Raw genomic sequence first — 18,624 nt, 5'->3', positions numbered from 1 at the left:
TCAAGCGAGTCAAAGCCGGTGTTCTGGGAATGCGTGAACACTTTGTGAGTGAAGGAGTTATCCAACACGGCACCACGCCCGATTGGGGAACACCAAGATAGAGACTGCTGTGCATGGTCGGATCGTAACTGGATCTAGTACCGTTTTGGAAATGGTTTTGCAAAATTTATTTTACATAAAATGATACATTATTTATAGTTATTTCAAATAAAGTGTTTTATCGAGTTTTGCGGGACCCGATCGGATGCACGACGCTCTTATATGGACATGTACTATGGATTGGGGTTTGGCAAGACATGTGTACATGCCCTAGATTCCATAATGATGGTGTTGATATAGTGGGGGGGTTGTATATGATAAATTGTTATCATATAGGGAGTTATTTGGAATTTGCTAATTTAATTGGCTCTTTATTTAATTAATGGATTTGGTGCTAATTGTAATTATCCATTAATAATTAAATAAAGAATCTAATTAATACTTTCCCTATTAGATTCTGCTTCTTCACTTGTGAGCACTTTGAGTTTAAACAGAATCGCAGATCGAGAGAGAGAGAGTCGACTCTCACTAGGGCTCTATTAAATCTATCTAGGATTTAATTAAACCCTATTATTATAAATAGGGGACCAAAAATACGCAGAAGAGGAGCTCTCCACGTTTTTGGAGCAGACACTCTCTCTCCTACGTTTTTGGTTTCTCTCTCTCCCTCTTGTGATCTCTCTTCTTCTTCTTGCTTCTCTCACCTGTGTTTGAGAGTTAGGGTTTGTGAAACCCTAGATCTGTGCTGAGGAGTTTGAGGGCATCTGGGATTGGCGTGTAGAACCTTGGTAGCACCATTGGAGGTTCAGATCTGTTTGCTTGGAGCGCTCATTGGAGGAAGAACCACTGTCTATTGGAGGAGCAACACTTGAGGCTCACCAGGTTAGCAGTTTTTTATTAATTCCTTCTGTTCATTGATTATTAATATTTATGGGATGCGAAAGAAACTTGAATCGATTATTTTTCGCTGCGCATTGGAGTATGGGATGGATCCCTCTTGCCATGTGATGGACTAGAGACGAGTTTCTCCGTCCCTATTGTGATAATTAATTTTATGGAATGAAATAGGGAAGGAGAAACCCTAATAGGGATGCACCAGGGTTCCCATAGGCGACCATGGGAAACCCTAAAATTAAAATGGGGTACCCATGGGACACCATGGGCTAACCCAGGGCGTGCAAAACCCTAAAGATAAATATCTTGGTCTCCCTAGGGAACCATGGTTTGATCCCTGGACCGTTGTTTAGCCAACACCTAAAACCCAAGATTAAGGGAAAGAAGAAAGACCCACTAGCCAAAGAATCGAGGGCTGTCCCAGAAACCAATTTCTAGAAATACAGAGTTAAACACTTACACTTTCCCAGAGTAAGCAGCAAACCAAAACGGCACAACGCAAAACAAGAAAAGGGCCTAAAAGAAAGCAAGATTCAAAATTTAGTTATCAAATCAGAAGCACAACACAAGCAAACATAAACCCGAAAAAGAATTTGTCAGATGATGTAGTTACCGGTCCTTAAATTCCTGAAATAAAGTGGGATGAAAATCAAGCATTTGGGGTTAAATAGTTGACTCTTAACTGTCCATAGGTGGTTCGATCGAGGCAGACACAAACCGTATAACTGTATAAGAAGAAGAAGAAGAAGAAGAGGAGGAGGAGGACGAGGAGGACGAGGAGGAAGGGAAGAAGTGAGGATTCATGGAGACTGTAAAAGCTAAAATCGTGGAAGAAAGACGAATGGAGGGGGAAGAGTATGGAAAGAGAAATGTCTGCTAGCAAGCGAGCAAGTGAAAAACAGTAAACGAAGAGATGAAAAGGCGGAGGAGACTGGAGAGGGTGTTGGCTGGGTTGCAAGGGAGCAAGAGAAGGAGGGCTAGAGGGGGTGGTGGGGGTGGTGGTGGTGGCGACAACGGAAGAAATAGCGGAAGGAGAGGAGAAGAAGGGGAGAAAAAAGGAATAAAAAAAAAGTATTGAATAAAAATAAGGGTAAAATTGTCATTTTAAAAAACTAACTCCTAACATCATTAATTCATCATTAAGGGTATTATAGGGATTTCATTGTGGTAAGGGTAATTTTGCCATTTAAAAAGAGTTAACAGACACTTAACTGCAGAGACTAACGGAGTGGACTAAATTGAAATAAATTCATAAAAATAAGGGGTGTCTATGATATTTTGACTAAGTATGATAAGATGCTGAGATATTGGATACTTTTAAGGGTGTCCATGAAATTTTTTTTTTTGGTAGAGGCTCACTATCCCTTACCATATAAAACTACTTTCTGGACTGGAAGCTAAGATTAGGTACTTAGGTTGACATTCGGGCAGGCTTCACTTTAAAGTGAGGCTCCTTTTCCTCAAATAGGGCAGAAGATCTGGCAGGGAATCATTTTCCCAAATAGAAAAGGTTGGTTCCTTTTCCCAATTTCTTATTTTCTTGAGCAAATATACTTTTCAGTTGGTTAGCTACTCTTTGCTTCTCACCTCACTTTTCATTATAAAAATAGGTGTGCCACCCACTTAAAGCATCCCTCCCTCATGTGACCTAAGTAGAAGACTTGCTCTCAGGAAATGGTAGCACGGAAGGATTTAGTTCACGCTATTGATGCCGGTATTGATCATCGTCGATATTTATTTAAAAATGAGGATTGAACGTTTTTATTTTGATTGCGATATGATTTATTTTAAAGGAGAAAATTTTCATACACGATTGTGTAAGCAATGTATGTGAAAGGATGGGAATTTCAAAGCATTAATTAATGGGCAGGGATTTATGACTTTTTCAATTTTTTGTGAGAGACCCACTCACATACACGGCTTACACAGGCCACAGCCGTGTATGAAAACTTTCCTCTATTTTAAAATTACTTTTCCTCCCTGATTTTTTGGAATTTAAGAACTTTAATAGGGGAAGGGGGAGGGATGAGGATAGGCCCCAAGGTAGTTTGAATTCATGACCTCTTATTTGAGGAGTTGGTCTTTTTTTTTCTCTGATTTTTATATCAGGGATTCTATATCGAATTGATATCGTTATTCACCATGATTGATGTCAAAGAATTACTTTCGATGGAGTTAATTGAGTTTTATATTGGTCTTTAGACCAAATAAGAACTCGGATCAATTAGGAACCAAAAACAGTTACTGTTGAAACATCTTAAGATTTGGTAGAGGTGCAACAAGATGTATGCTCCACCATTACTAGTCAATAACTTTTTGAAAAGTAGGTTCTAGTCTCTCATATTTATATATCAAGTTTGAGTTTAATCTAAATATACCAAGTTTCAAAATAAAACAAAGTAAAACGATGAGTAGAAAACACATTTTAAAACAATTTTGGACCATCGAGAATAAAAAGGAAAATATTGGCGTAGAAGGCTTTGTGCAAGGAATACAAGGAGCTTTAGAGCATGGATTTGAAGAACTAGACGTATGGATTGATATATGCAATACAAAGTGGTTTTTTTGATGAAAGTGTAATCACACAAATCATACACCAATCCCAAATGGTTAACTGACCTTTAAGACCGTGGAATGGTGGATATACATCACATTCACACACCCGATGTGAGACTAAACCCACACATCCCTTCTTTTCTCTTTTTTTTTGATGAAAGTATAATCACACAAACCATACATCAATCCCAAAAGGTTAACCGACTTATAGGACCGTAGAATACAAAGTGGCTGGGAAACCGTAGGACTTGATCATGCACCATCGATTTCGATCTGATCCTTAGTCAACTCAGCCAAGAACAAAAGAGGTTACACTCGGATCTAGCTGATCCTGGTACAAATTAATCAATACAGCCAATATGATCCCAGATCCCATTGGGTTCACTTCCGATCCAATCCTGAGTCAACTCAGCTAAGTTTTACCTGGATCAGTCAATTTTAGGCGCAATAGGGTGTTCTTATGGAGGATTGCCTAGTCAACTCAAATCCAGGTAATCCTTGTGCAAATTAGTCAATACAAATATGACCCAAGTTGAATCCGAGTTCAGATCTGCTATCCACATGGGGACGGGTGGGGATAGATCTGAACCCTCCATGGGAGTGTGGAACCCGTCTTTAGGGGGTGGGACCCATGCCCCATGAAGGGGTCAGATCTGTCCCCACCCATCCCCCTTTGGGTAGCAGATCCGGATTCGTTGAATCCATGGGTCTAAGATCTCATACACAAGATGGGATTAAAATGACCCCCTCGCCCCTTATGAAAGGCAAAAATCCCATCTCTATTGAGGCCTTCGTGCATCTTGCCCCCACGCTTGCATAGGGATCATACTTCCACACAGAAAACGCATTTTCGATTTTAGAAAAAAAGATTGTCAAGTTGCTAGTGTGCAGTTTCCCTCTCACATGAGTTTTTATTATTTTTCTGAAGGCACGTTCTCTGTCTGAGAGCGCATCTGGGCACAACTTGCACCCAGACACATGGGGAGGGACAAGGGCGAGGTTTGGCTCACTGGGGGGGGGGTGTGCTAGTCATTTCCCCCACCCCCATGTGTCAGGGCATACCCTGTGCCCCATGTGCAGAGAACTTTATCCTTATTTTTCTCATTTATTTTGAAAATATAGATCCTATATGAATGACACAGATTTCAAGTCAACCATTGATGTGGTGTGCAGATTCTTCCCCACACTAGCAGCATGGGGGACTCTGACCCTTTATTTTAAATTCTTTTGCACCATTGATCAGTATGGTTTGTGGAATCGGTATCGGATCAGCCATATCGGCTGATTTGTATCAGTATTGGTGGATCGTTAATGGCAGGTAAACATGTAAAAAAACTTTAATTTTTCAAAGGAAACAAGGGTAAATCTATCCGATTCAACTGATTCGTATCGATATCAATGGAGACCGATATCAATCCATGACCGATCCGTATCGATGGATCGGTACAGACAAGGGTAAATGGAAAAAAAACTAAAATTTTTATGAAAACAGTGCCGATCCGAATCGGGATCACAATACCGATTACTAAAACCCTGATCCGGACCGATATCGGCCTTACTAAAACCCAAATGGGCAGCCAATTCGGGCTGTAGCACAGACAATCATAATTCACAACACTTGTCCCTCTAAGCATAGATGTGATATAAAGTGCAACACATGGCACTCCATCTGAATGACACTTTTCCATAACGAACTGAATCGAAGAAACGGTTTTTTTTTTTTTTTTTTGGATTTCCCACATGAGAGAGAAATAAGAGTCAGACTAGTAGAGAATAGAGATTGCCTTGGGTCCATGTTCTGTTAATTGAATCTTGCTTGAATTGTTTAGTAGAGAAGTAATGGGGAAGAGAGTGTTGTTAGGGGTGCAGAAGGAGAAGAAGGCGGCCATCAAGCAGAGCAAGAAGAGGTTCTTGAAGAAGGTTGTGGATTATCTCACATCAGATTCTTATATGTATGCACCTCTGCTTTCTAATCTGAATCTGCCACCAGTTTCAACAGCTCCAAAGATAATCACTTCTCCTTCTGCAGGTACCTTTCCCTTCTTCCGTCTTTTAAACCCTTGTTTCTGTTCTTGTTATCAATTTGCCCTCTTTGTTTGTTCTATGAAACTCATTGTCGAATAACTGTTTCCTGTTTTTGTTTTAGGATTTTAGCCTCTTTAGGGTCTTAGTAATCTAGGGCTTGTCTGGGCAGTTACAAGAGGGTATGAATTTTGACTTGTATTGGTTTCCTTTTGTTTGGTGGGTAAGGTTGGGTTTAGGCAGACTCTGGCATGCCTTAACTGTTAACGGAAGTATTTGATTGCAGTGTTAATCAGTTAATAGAACAGGGGACTTGTGGGTTTAACTGGTTCTGATTTAGAAGTAGTAGCTTTTCAAGATCCAAAATTCCTTTGCAAGGGGTTGGCTGGAATATCAATCACATTTTGTGAATCAGTGTGAGCGGTAAAGTTATGGATACGAAGCACTTTAACAATCACTAATGGATAGGTTAAATTGGATATCCACGATATTGTCTGAGGGAGGGGGAGGTGGGAAAACAAGAGAGTTACATAATCAATGAAATATAAACTTCTTGGGAGTTAGGAACAGTGAACTGTACAAGAAATATTGCTTAAAGTGAAAAAAGTTTCCTGCAGTGCATTAGGGTGGTCCTTAGTTCTTATTGATTGTATGATGGTTTTGGTTGTTCTTGTTGACATGTTAACTATTGGTTAGGACTAGTTTTCATCTTCGTTTCTATCCCACTTCTTGTTAATCATCAGGACTGAAAGAGTTAGTCTGATGAACTGGTCATGGTGACAAATTTGGCTTTGCAAACTTATAGTCTCCTTCATCCTACATTTCCCACTTAATGATTGCAAATTCTTAATTGCTGGTTCCTTTTCTTCCATAATAACATAGGATTAAGTAGAATAGGTAAAGGCCTTCATATTTGGATTTTAATTCTACTTTTCATTCTCAAAAGAGGGGGGGGGGGTGAACCCACAAAATTCTGTCATAACAAGATCAAAGGTATAACTCAAATTCTTAGAAAGTGAAAAAATTTCTTCTCTACTTCCATTTAAAAGGCGAAAGAAAAAAGGCCGAAAAAGGTCAAAGTAAGAATGTGAAAAGATGCAAGTTATAAACCTCGCCACCCCCACCCAAAAAAAGAAAACGAAAAAAAAGAAAGACACCAAGACCAGAACTTGTTATATATTGATTCTTTAAAGTATATATTTTCTATTATGGTTTGCGTTCCTTTTTTATTTATTTTTTCTCTTCCTCTTTTAGTGGTTCTTTGGTAATTCCAGATTTCATCATTAGAAAAAGGACGTGCCAGAATGTATGGATGTTTTTGGAGGAGGGAAGTGAAATATTGTCTAATCTCTCTCTGTCCCATGGCCAGCCCATTGATCCAAAATCCCAAAATGGTTAGTTGGACACCAAGACCAGAACTGTTATATATTGATTCTTTAACTAGTCGTACCTCTGTTAGGAAACCAAAAATAACAATTAGGACCTCCAACAGTCGTGCTTAAACTCCCATAATTCACAAATTGTAATTGTTCTATTCCTTGGATGTACGACCAAGGTTTTAAGTCTCAGAATTGGGCATCATACCAGAAATCGAGTTTTAAGAGACGTCTCAGGAATGTATTGGAAAGATGCTTGAAGACACTTGATAGCCATGGATATGCTTATGAACATGCAAAACATGTGTTTTTAAGCATTGGCACCATAAATAAGTGATAGATAATGATATACAACCAATGTCAATGATATACCACAAAAAGTCAGTGTTTGGATGATTGACACGTGACGGGGTTTGAAGTTGGTTCGTAAGGGCTGGAGTTCTAGGCTGGTTCATGGAAATCTTTGGAACCAAGGTCCACTAGCCCACTAGCCAGTAGGGCATAAAGCCTACGTCTGACACAAATATCTAGATGGTACAGACATCAATCATTCACCATTGAAAAAGGGGAATGGACAGGCATCATCCACGTCCCGGATACATCCCTTCTCAACATATCGGGTCATGATATAAAGCAGCAACATTTAATGCAGACATGCTGATAGTGATCCAATATCCACCGAAAGGGTTATTGTCTCCTGACAGACCCACAATGCACTTAATATTTGCTCACTTAAGCTGATCTACCTCGGATCGCAAGTGACAGCAGTGATATCATGTCAGATCAAGGTGCGCCCTCCTAATTGTCTATAAACATGAAGCTTAAACCACAGTTAAAGAAGAAGGAACATTGGATTGGGAACCCCCCCCCCCAAAGATAGAACAAAAGATCCAAATTGAGACAAAAGCTCGACTACGGTCGAGACATCTCAAGAAAGGATCCATCCTCATTTACCCGTCCTAAAATTTTTCCACTCTTGACTGGTTGCCTTGAAAACTAACTTAGGCATCGGAGGAGCATACCAGAGTTCTCTCCGGTCACCCTCTGGTGTTCTTTTTCTTATGTGCAGAGGCGCATCTAACGGCCTACGCCTCCCTCTAGTTTTCACCCACATCAGTTTTGGGCCCACCGTGGAGCCCCAATCCCACTGGTGTTCTTTTTTTTCTTCATGTCTCTCCCTTTTGTTCTTTTTTAACTATTTCCCATCTTTTCCCTACTCTGTTTTGTTTGATCCATGTAGCCGACCCCATTAAGTCGGGATAAGGTTGAGTTTGTTGTTGTTGTGGGGCCCCAATCCCCATAACCACCTTCTTTAATCTTTTAGGGACTCGAGTGAGGAAAAAGATGGCTCATAATAGGGGGCAACTTGCAACCTCCTGACAAACTAACAACAGTCAAACTGGGAGAGATCCTAACCCTGTTACCCAAGAGTCCAAGACACTGCTGAAATTCAAGCAAACAATAACCATGCTATAGAGACGTTTCCAGTCCATTCCGTTCTTGATCTTGAAACTCTGGTAACCCATACAGAGTTTAACCAAAACGACCAACGCCTCCACAACATTTCATAGGTTTTGTGTGGTTTGGCCCAGACCACTGTACCCCGCATGAATTCAGATCTCCATGGTGAGCACATAAAAACCGCTTCAAGACCACAAGCATGAGCTTGAGGAAGTCATGCAACCGTTGCTTGACCCCCCCGGGAAGGTGGCGACGAAAGCAAAACCAGCCAAAGTAATGTAGTCCTAGATAGGTAGGAGACCTACTAGAAGCCAGACATCCAGGACCTGTTGAGCTGCTGGTTCAATGGGGGTAGAATTGAGGTTTTAGGTCAAATTTAGGGTTAGGGTTAAGATAATAGGGATGTGTCTTACATGGTAAAGCTAGGCAGGTGTAGGGGAGTTTAATGAACTAGGTTTTATGTTTGGATGGGTAGAAATAGGTTAGATGGATTTGGGCAGCAACTAGGGTTAGGGTTTTGAAAGGTGGAAGATGATGGAATCTAGGGTAGGAAATCAGGTGGTTGAATGGGCTTAATATTTAGGTAGTGTGGGTAGGGTGGAGGGGAATATATGCTGAAAGTTACAGCTAAATCAGATGGTTAAATCTGGAGTTATGGAGGTTTCCTAGTAGAGATAGGAGAGAATTGAGGTTTTAGGTCAAATTTGGCTGGACAGAATTCTCGCGAAAATCACCTTGCATGTGACCTTCTAGAAGGGAAGAAGAATACTTGAAGGTTTTAGGGTTCTAATGGATCTATGGTTTGAGTGTTGGCAGTGGGGAACGATGGGTTTTAATGGTGGATGACAAGGGGGGTCGATGGGGCTAGGTTTAGAGGATTAGAAGAAGGGGGTAATGGCTAATAAACTTAACCACTTACTTGGAGTCGCAGGTCTTCAATGGCAGCAGCTTGAAGATTAGAAATAGGTCCTCCCGATCTACAAGATGCAAGGAGTCAACTGGAGATCCACCAGTCCCTTATAATAGATCCTCCCAGTCTACAAGACGCAAGGAGTTAACTGGAGATCCACCAGTTCCTTCACCTTGATATTACTCACAAGGCAACATTAAATAGAGCAAGGCAGCAAGCAAAAGTTATTTTTATTAATCAAATTCGTGTTCAATGTTTGCCCCCCATACAACCTTTTATAAAAGACTCAAATTTAGACTTCTACGCTAAAAAGGAAAGGCCTAACCCAATCTTTAACCTATTAGCTAACTTAAACTGACTAGGAAACTGAAATAGACTCAAAATAGAGTCCTAATCCAGCCCAACTAAACAACTAAAAGAAAAACTAATAAAATCACTTAAATTGAACCACTGGTTCAAACCAGCTTTGGACCGGTTCAATTTAAAACATAAAAAACATGAAAATAAACTAAGTATAGGGCTAATCCCGTATGCAACTCATGTACCCATATTTTAGGCCCATAAAAATGGCCTATTACATAGAAAACCCTTGGGATCAAATGCCCAACATATATATCCCAACCCTAAGACTTATTTCTAAAGAAATAAGCCCATTTCGATGATGAATCTGTATCACAAAGTCATCCAATAGGGTCATGGAGAAACCTTCATCCCTGTAGCTAGGAGGAGCGACTAAGGAAAGCAAAAAGGAACAAAGATGACTATGGGCACAACAGGAGCGGCCCACCACAAGACGGCCTTCACAGATGCGGTTGTAGCTGTTCCTCTCCCAGCTAACTTTAGGATGCCTCTTATTAAGCCATACAATGTTTTAACGGATCCACAGGAACATTTGGACAGATTTGAAGCTGTGATGGCTCTCACAGGTGCTGGTGACGCCATTTTAGCCAAAAAATTCACTACTACCCTAGAAGCCTCTGCGCTAATCTAGTTCACGTGTCTTGCCTAAGAAGACAGTCGGCAATTTTCACGAGTTGGGTGAAGCTTTACCTCACCATTTTATAAGTAGCAAGACTCGTCGCCGATCTTCGGTCAGTTTAATGACAATTCGGCAGCGATCCGACGAATCACTTCGGGATTACCTTAAGACGCTTCACCCAAGAGAGTGTGTTGGTGAAAAATTTAGGTTTCCATATCTCCTTTGCCGCCCTTCTTGCAAGAATCTGAGATATTGAGCTAGTAAAGTCTGTACCGTTGGAGGAACCAAAAGTTCTCACGGAGCTAGTATTGCGCTTTGAGAAATTCATCAACCTAGCTGAGATGATGGAAGCCCAGAAGAATTATGATGGAGCAATATCGGAGAAAAGGAAGCCCTGGCAAGAGCATGAAGTGAGAGTCAATTGTCATGAGAAGAATCAGCATTATGACCAGATCTATGGTCGGCCCAGGAGTCTCCTTAGAACAGAAGCCAGGTACACTCCCTTGACCCATACTCGTACCAATATGTTAATGCAAATCCAGGATTAGGGCATCCTGAAAGGGCCCCCAAGGATGCCTCCCACCATGGTGAGTAGAGATCAATTCAAGTATTGCAGTTTCCATAGAGAATATTATGATGGAGGAATGCAAAATGCTGAAGAAGGAAATTGAAGAACTCGTCCAAAGAGGATACTTACGGCAATATACTAGGCAAAATGATTCCTAATCAAGTCATCCGATCCCTTTAAACACCACCCTGCTCGATCCACTTCCTTTAACTTGGTTCATCCTTCATCTAACCCAACCCCCCATAAACCATTCACCCTCAATTCCCCATCCCCCGTTAGCTAACCTTTTCTCTAAACCCCTTCTCCCTGGTCCCGACCCGAGAGGCTCCACCTCTTCTTTTTTAGACCCCTTTGCCCCCCCTCCGTGCCTACCGTCGTAGGTACAAAGTCAATCTTCCCTTGCCTGTTACTCTCCCTTGTCTCTCGACCATCTTTGGTCCTTGCCGCACCCTCCCCCTCCCATTGTTAATAGAGTCATCTGGAATGTCGTGGGCCTCAACTCTTTGGCAAAACATGCTTATATCCGCGCCCTTATTGCCTCCCACCACGCCGACTTTTGTTGTTTGCTAGAAATTAGGGTCCTCCAGGAAATGTCCCCCCACATTGTTTCCTCCATAGCTCCCTCCTTGTTCTTTTACTCCAACTACCACCAATGCCCAAACGGCCGCCTCTGGGTCTTATGGGATCCCTCCAAAATTTCCATCGCTATCTCCTCCTCCTCCCTCCAGTTCCTCCATCTCCATATCTTCGTAACTCTACTTCCTCCTCCTCAGCCATCTATGCTCTTAACCGAGCCTCCAACCATTCCTCCCTTTAGACTAATCTCTCCCTCCTTGCCCATCAATTGGGCTCCCTTCCCTGGGGCTTGGGACTTGGGAGGAAACTTCAATGTCATTGTCGTCCGCTATGAGCATGACAAATTGGCGGTAGTCCAATAGATTCCACCTCAGTAAATGCTTTCAATGATTGCTTTGAGGAAATTGGTATAAATGGCCTGAGACGGTCTGGCTCTAAGCTTACTTGGCATAACAGGAGAGTCGGCCATGACCGTATAGCCTGTAAGCTTGACCACACCCTCGTAAATGAAGCTTGGCTCTCCTCCTTCCTTGCGTCTCCTGCTTCTTTCTCTCTCCCTGGCTTTTCTGACCACAACCCGTGCCTCTTCCTTGTCTAACCTTATATCTCCTTTGGTTTCAAGTCCTTTAAATTATTCAACATGTGGTCTTCCCATTCCCAATTTCTCTCCTCTGTTTGTGATGCTTGGGCCAAGCCAGTCCACTCATCCCTCCCCCCTCTTAGCTTTGCTACAAATCTCCGCAATATCGACGACTCCCTCAAGCTCTGGAACTTTTCTTTCTTCAGCAATGTTTCCCTGCAGGTCCCCTCCTATAGAAACAAGCTTTCAGCTGTCCAATTCTCCCTCCAATCTGACCTCCTTAATCCCCTCCTCACGATGGAAGAGAAATCGGTCTCTCAAGAGCTCTCCTCCTTTGTCTCCCTAGAAGAAAACTTTCTTTGGCAAAAATTGAGAATAAAGTGGTTAGACCTAATTCGACCTACTTCCTCTTATACATGAAAGCCCGAGCAAATGTCAACTCCATTCCCTGCCTAATTGCTGGAGATGGCTCTATCCTCCTCTCCCCTCAAGAAATCAAAGCTGAAGCTGTCTCCTATTTCTCCAATCTCTTCCATCCCCCCTCCCCTTTCTTGACGACCTCATAAATAAGTTCGTCCCCTTACCTCCTCAACTCTCCAAGTTATCCCCTCCGATGAGGAAACCCAATCTGCTGTTCTTTCTCATAAACCAAATAAAGCTCCTGGCCCTGACGGGTTCAGTATGGGATTCTTCTTCTTTTGTGAGGACATTATCAAAACTTGCCTATTCAAGGCTATCAAAAACTTTTTCTTCTGTCCCAGTCAAATCTGTGGGATTAACCACACCTTCCTTTGCCTTTTCCCGAAGAAGGAAGGTGCCTCTTCCAAGTCTGACTTCAGGCCAATTTCTTTGTGCAACCTTCTTTACAAATTTAGCGTCAAGATTCTTGCCAATCGTCTCCATTTGGTCACTGACTAAATGGAAACATTTATCTCTGGTAGGAGTATTGCGGACAACATCGTTCTCTGTTCTGAAATTGTCTGTGGTTTTGATCGTAAATCCCACCCTAGCCGCCCTTCTTAAAGTTAATATTCACAGAGTTTTTGATTCCATCAAATGGGACTTCATCTCCTCCAAGATCCTACTGAAAATGTCCTTCCCCCCGCCTTTGTCCACTGGATCCATTCTTGCTTCTCCTCTCCTTGTTTCTCAATCATTGTTAATGGCAGAGCACGGGCGGTTACTTCCCCTCTGTGGGTATCCGCCAGGGTTGCCCCCTTTCCCCCTCTCTTTTCTCCCTCGCCTTAGAGCTACTCTCCTGTAGCATCCAATCCAAAACTGATCAGTTCCTCATCTCCCCCTCCCTAAATGCAAAGCCCTAAGGCTCACCCACCTTGCTTTTGTTGATGATCTCATGATCTTCTCTAAACTTGACCCCTTCTCCATCTCGTCCATCATATCTTCCTTACAGCTCTTTGAAAGCCTCTCTGGCCTCCTCAAGTCCCATCTTTTCCTTGCGGGAGTCTCACACTCAGTTAAAGCTTCCCTCATGAAGCTAACTTGGCTTCTCCCTTTGCCAATTTTCTGTTAGATATTTGGGGCTCCTTTGATCCCTGCCAGATTGTCGAGTCACCATTTTACCCTTATGCTCGACTCGATTTGCAAAAGATTCCATCTTTGGATGGGTAAGCTCCTCTCCTATGCTAGCCGTCTCGAATTGATCAAATCAGTCCTCTAATCATCTTATATTTACTGGTGTGATGTCTTTGGTCTTCCCAACTATACCATCAAGGCCTTAAAATCTCTCATGTGTGTTTTTCTCTGGAAAGGATCAGACACCTCTAGATTCCTCTACCCCCTTAGTTGGGCTTCCATTTGTCTTCCTACGGAGGGAGGCCTTGATTTGAGGCGAATGAAAGATTCAAATTTTGTGGGCATTCTTAAGCTTATCTGGAAAATTGTGCCTAAGCAAGACAATATTTGGGTTAATTGGATCTACTCGGGTCCCCTTAAGCATGACTCCCTTTGATCCGTCTCCCTAGCCTCTGATGCTTCTTGGGGGTGGCACAAAATCCTCTCTCTCAGACCCAGTGCCCTAAGGGCAATCTTCTCCAAAATTTGAGATGGGGTGATGTAGATTCGTCACCGAAATGGGCTTATTTCTTTAGAAATAAGTCTAGGGTTGGGTTATATGTATGTTGGGCCTTTGACCCCATGGGTTTTCTATGTAATAGTCCACTTTTCTGGGCCTAAAAGAAGGGTACATAGGTTGCATACGGGATTAGCCCAATATTTAGTCTATTTTTATGTTTTTAATTGAACCGGTTTAAATTGGTTACATCCAATTGGTTCAATTGGTCTAATTTAAGTGAAGTGATCCTATTGGCTAAGAGGTTCTTATATCCTATTGGCTAGTAGGGAATCTTCTTTATTTTAAGTAGTTTAAGTTGTTTTTAAGTCATTAGGACTCTATTTTGAGTCTATTTTAGTTTCCTAGTCAGTTTAAGTTATCTAATAGGTTAGGCCTTTCCTTTTTAGAGTAGAAGTCTATTTTTGAGTCTTTTATATAAGGTTGTAAGGGGGCAAAGCCTTAAACACGAATTTGATTAATGAAAAAGCTTTTTGTTTGCTGCCATAGCTGCTGCCCTGCTCTGTTGAGTGTTGCTCTGTTGAGTGTGCATCCTTGTGGTTCTATCAAGGTGGAAAGGGACTGGTGGAATCCGGTTGACTCCTTACGCCGTGACGGCTGGGAGGATCTTCTTCAATTCGAAGGTGGTTCTATCTTTCACATCTGTTCAAGCTGCTGCCAGTGGAATCTCCAGTAAGTTTGACACCCAATTTCTTCTTCTAACCCTCTAATCCTTTCCCCCAATTGATCCCCTTTATTTTTGGTTTGAATCCCATAAACCCTAACTCCATTAAAGCCCAAAACCTGCAACTCAATTCTGTCCAGAATTGCAGAATTTCAAAACTCATCCAAACCCTAACCTTTTTATACCATATTGACCCCCTAGACTTGCCCATTAATACCCTATAAACCCCATTTCCAAATTCCCATCCTAAACCCTAATTTTGCCCTAAAACAGCCCCTAATTAGCCCCAAACAGCAGACTTGTCCAGACCTTGCTTTTATCTGGTTCCTAGTAGGATTATCTCCTATTCTAGGACTACATTATGGGGCTTCCACCTCCCTTTGGCTTGATAACTGGCATCCGATGGGTGTTCATCTTTCTGTTTTGGGTGCCAGAACTATCTACTCCCCTGGCATCCCAAAATGCTCCACTATGTCCTCTATCATTTCCTAAGGTGCCTGTTCCCCCCCTCCCCTGCCTGCCCCCCACCCTTTCTCCTATCTGGTCTGCCCTCCCCCTTCTTGGTCGGGTCCCCCTTCCCCTTTGACTCGGTTACCTGGCTCCCCTCTCCAAACGGCCTCTTTAATGCCTACTCCACTTGGAACTTCCTGAGACCTAGAGCCCCAACCGTCCCTTAGTGCAAGCTTATTTGGTTCAAAGGCCACATCCCCCTCCATAGCTTTACGGTTTGGAGAACCCTCTCCCTTTGCCTCCCAACCCAAGCCTTCCTCATCCATAGAAATATTCCCGTGCCCTCCTCTTGTGTCCTCTGCTGGAGCGGCCTTGAAGACATAGACCACCTATTTTTTTCCTGCCCCTTCTCGACCTCCATTTGGCAAAAGGTTTTAGGCAAGTGCTGACCCATCGCAGAAGAATCTTACCCTTTTCTAGGGAATGGCTTTGGGTCGACATGACCTTCGATTTGTGACATTGCAGGAAAGCTTGCTTTTAGTGATGCTATTTCTCACATATGGATGGAGAGCAATTCGCAGATGGACCTCCAATTCTCGTTCCTTTGACAAGATTTGGAAAGTCATCTACTTCGACGTTAGCTCCAAGCTTTCTGTTTTACCTCATTGTAATGTTCTTGATACCCCAAAGAACATGCTCATTGTTGTCTCTTTGGGTTTACCTGAGTCTTTGATTCAGCCTCTCCCCCCCCCCCCCCCCCCCCCCCCCCCCGCTTTGGGGCTTTTGGTAATGAATTATTTATGCATCCATAAAAATTGATGATCTAGATTATGAACAATTGAGGAAGATTTGATTGAGGAAGGAGAGATAATTAGTGATTGCATTGATCAAGCTAGCATTCGATTGTATGAGAAGATTACTGAAGATAAGGTTGATGATGTGGTGATGGCATATTTTGGCAACTTCTCAAATGTTAAGGTCGTTGAAGTTGGGTTGAGTCTTTACTTGGGTGCGATTTTTTTGGAAGGAGTCAATAACAATGATGAGAAAACCTATTTAGTGGAGGTCGATGGAAGGGAGCCTATTTTGATGTAAATTGGCTGTCTAAAACCAGCCGCAGATGTAGGGATTCTTCCCTACACCAGCATTAGAGTAGTCCTCGGGTAGGTGTAGGGATTCCCTACACCAGCATTAATCAAGGGCTGAAGTTAGGGTTTAATTAGATTTTTATTTGTTTTTTTTAATTAGTCTTTTATTGAGTTGTAATTCTAATTAGGATTCCTAGTCCAAGTTTAAATCCTAGTTAGTACTTAGTAGTCATAGTTAGTAGTCCTAGTTCTGTTTTGACTTTTGAGTCATAGCTGGAGTCTGTTTTTTCTTTTCAGCCACAAGGCTATAAATATATAAGAGCTCCAATTGAACCCCCACGATTTTATGAATAAAGATAACATTGTCCTGAGATAGGCTGTGAGGGTGAGATACTTAGGCTGAGATAGCCTTCTCTTTCCCTCTCCATCGATCTCCATTCAAGCATCACTCCAGCTTCAATTCTGTCCAGGCCGAACTCTCGAAGACTCGCAGTCAATTGCTGGAATTCTGCTGCACAGTTCAAGAGAACTCAGTCAACAAGTGCAACACCCTAACCCCAAACCCTTCTTCTTCTAATCCTCTAAACCAAACCCTAGCTTTCCCCCATTTCTGAATATCATTCCCGATACCCTAAATTCTGCCCAGATCAAACCATCCATCAGAATCCACCCAAACTTGGACCGAATACCCCTTACACCCTTAGGGAAACTTGATCCGAGCCCCTGCCCTAAACTCCAATCCTCAACCCTAGATTTCCTCTTCTTCCACTTTCCTAAAACCCAGAAACCCTAACCCGATTTACTGTTCATTCTAGTTTACACACTCAACCTCAACAAAACATCTCAGGACTTTCACTGGAAGATTTCCCCACACCAACCTAACCTAACCCTACCATTGAATCCTAGGTCCGATCAAACCCTAACCCTAATTTCACAATTTCACATAATTTGAACTAATCGATTTTCACCAATCCATAGTAGACCCTGGTTATTGGTTCTACTTGGTCTCCTATCAATCTAGAATTACATTATATTTTGGAGGAATTGGTTGTGAATGGGAGGTCATTACAAGGTGGTATGTTGCTGATTTGAATTTTCCATCATATCAAGGAGATATACTGGATGATCTTCCTTTAAATGAGGAGATTGAAGCTAAGAAAAAAAGAAAAAGAAGAAGCCTTCCTTCAGCACCTTCATGCAATGCATCCTTCAAGGTTGACAGGTCCTCTATTGCCTCTTTGGATGAGCTCTTGGAAACTTTGCCTCATGAAGCTATTGTGGATCCAGGTAAGGAATTTTCCTTTTTCCATAATACTGAGTGGCAGCCTTCCTCACCAAGGTTGGTGCGACTGTTTCTAATGAGGTCGTGTCTTAGAGGGAAATAATGTTTTTACAACGAGACAGTCATTGCATTGGGTTCTCCCCATACTGTTTCGTTCAGCAGAATGGAAAACTTGATGTTTTGTATCCCACAAGATCGTTCTTGGCCTATATTGTTAGCTTTGTCTAAGGCCCTTGAGGTACCTTCTGATGTTTTGCTTTTTTCGGCTATTATCCACCTTTTGGAATTGTGTTATTTTTTAATCATCTAAAAAAAAGTTATTGAAGAGTGGGTGGAAGGGCAGAAAGGCAAGCCACCGATAATGGCGAATGAAGTGGAACCAGTTATGGTTGAAAAGTTAGCTATGAAGGAGCATAAACTAGTTGATTTTTTTATTGAACCAGTTGAATTTATGCTCCCAAGTGCAACTTTAGCAACCTACCTCTTGTTGTTGATTTTTACTGTTGGATTATGGTCTAATTGTTGATTCATTGAGTCAAGGAAGAAGGTTATTAATTGTGCGTTCAATATCTTCCTATTCTACAGAACTTTAGGGCAAGTTATTTTTAACAAGGGTAGAAGAATACAGGGTTTTGGATCTGTATTTGTTAATTAGGAGCATTATAATACCATGGACCCAAACTGTAGGATAATTTTTAAATTAGAAATAGATTAGGTTTGAATTTTTTTGTGGGCCCAATGGTTAGACATATAGAGGAGGTATTATTTTATTTGTTAGTAGTTTACTTAGATTAGGTTTATCCAAGTTGTGGGAACCAATTTGAAGACTTCTAAAAGGGTTTGCAGTTTCTAGCATAGTTTTCATAGCGTCTAGGCGGACCCAAGGCGTTGGAGAGGGCCTAGACGAAAGGCTAAACCAACAAGGCGACCAAGGTGCCCGCGTAGGTTGTGGGGTAGTTTATAAAGCGCCCACCTAGGTTGTGGCGACCAAACCTTGACAACTATGGTTTCTAGAATTTTAGGATTTCTGGAGTCTTATCACTTTAGGTCGTGGGGTAGTTTATAACAACGGTTATTTTTATTGTAATAG

General features: G+C 42.0%; 1 long non-coding RNA gene across 1 annotated transcript; it reads right to left on the bottom strand.

Moving 5' to 3' along the window:
* Positions 1-844: 844 nt before the first annotated feature.
* On the bottom strand, positions 845-18,344 carry LOC122646304. Its single transcript, XR_006330589.1, has 5 exons — positions 18,161-18,344; positions 13,970-13,975; positions 13,025-13,032; positions 12,022-12,028; positions 845-857 (listed from the first exon to the last, which is right to left on the bottom strand). It is a non-coding gene; the product is annotated as an uncharacterized LOC122646304 (long non-coding RNA).
* Positions 18,345-18,624: the final 280 nt, after the last annotated feature.

Source organism: Telopea speciosissima, chromosome 11, assembly GCF_018873765.1.
Source record: "Telopea speciosissima isolate NSW1024214 ecotype Mountain lineage chromosome 11, Tspe_v1, whole genome shotgun sequence".
Classification (NCBI taxonomy): Eukaryota; Viridiplantae; Streptophyta; class Magnoliopsida; order Proteales; family Proteaceae; genus Telopea; species Telopea speciosissima.
Note: the sequence above shows the minus strand (reverse complement) of the source record. Positions and strands in the feature narration are given on the sequence as shown.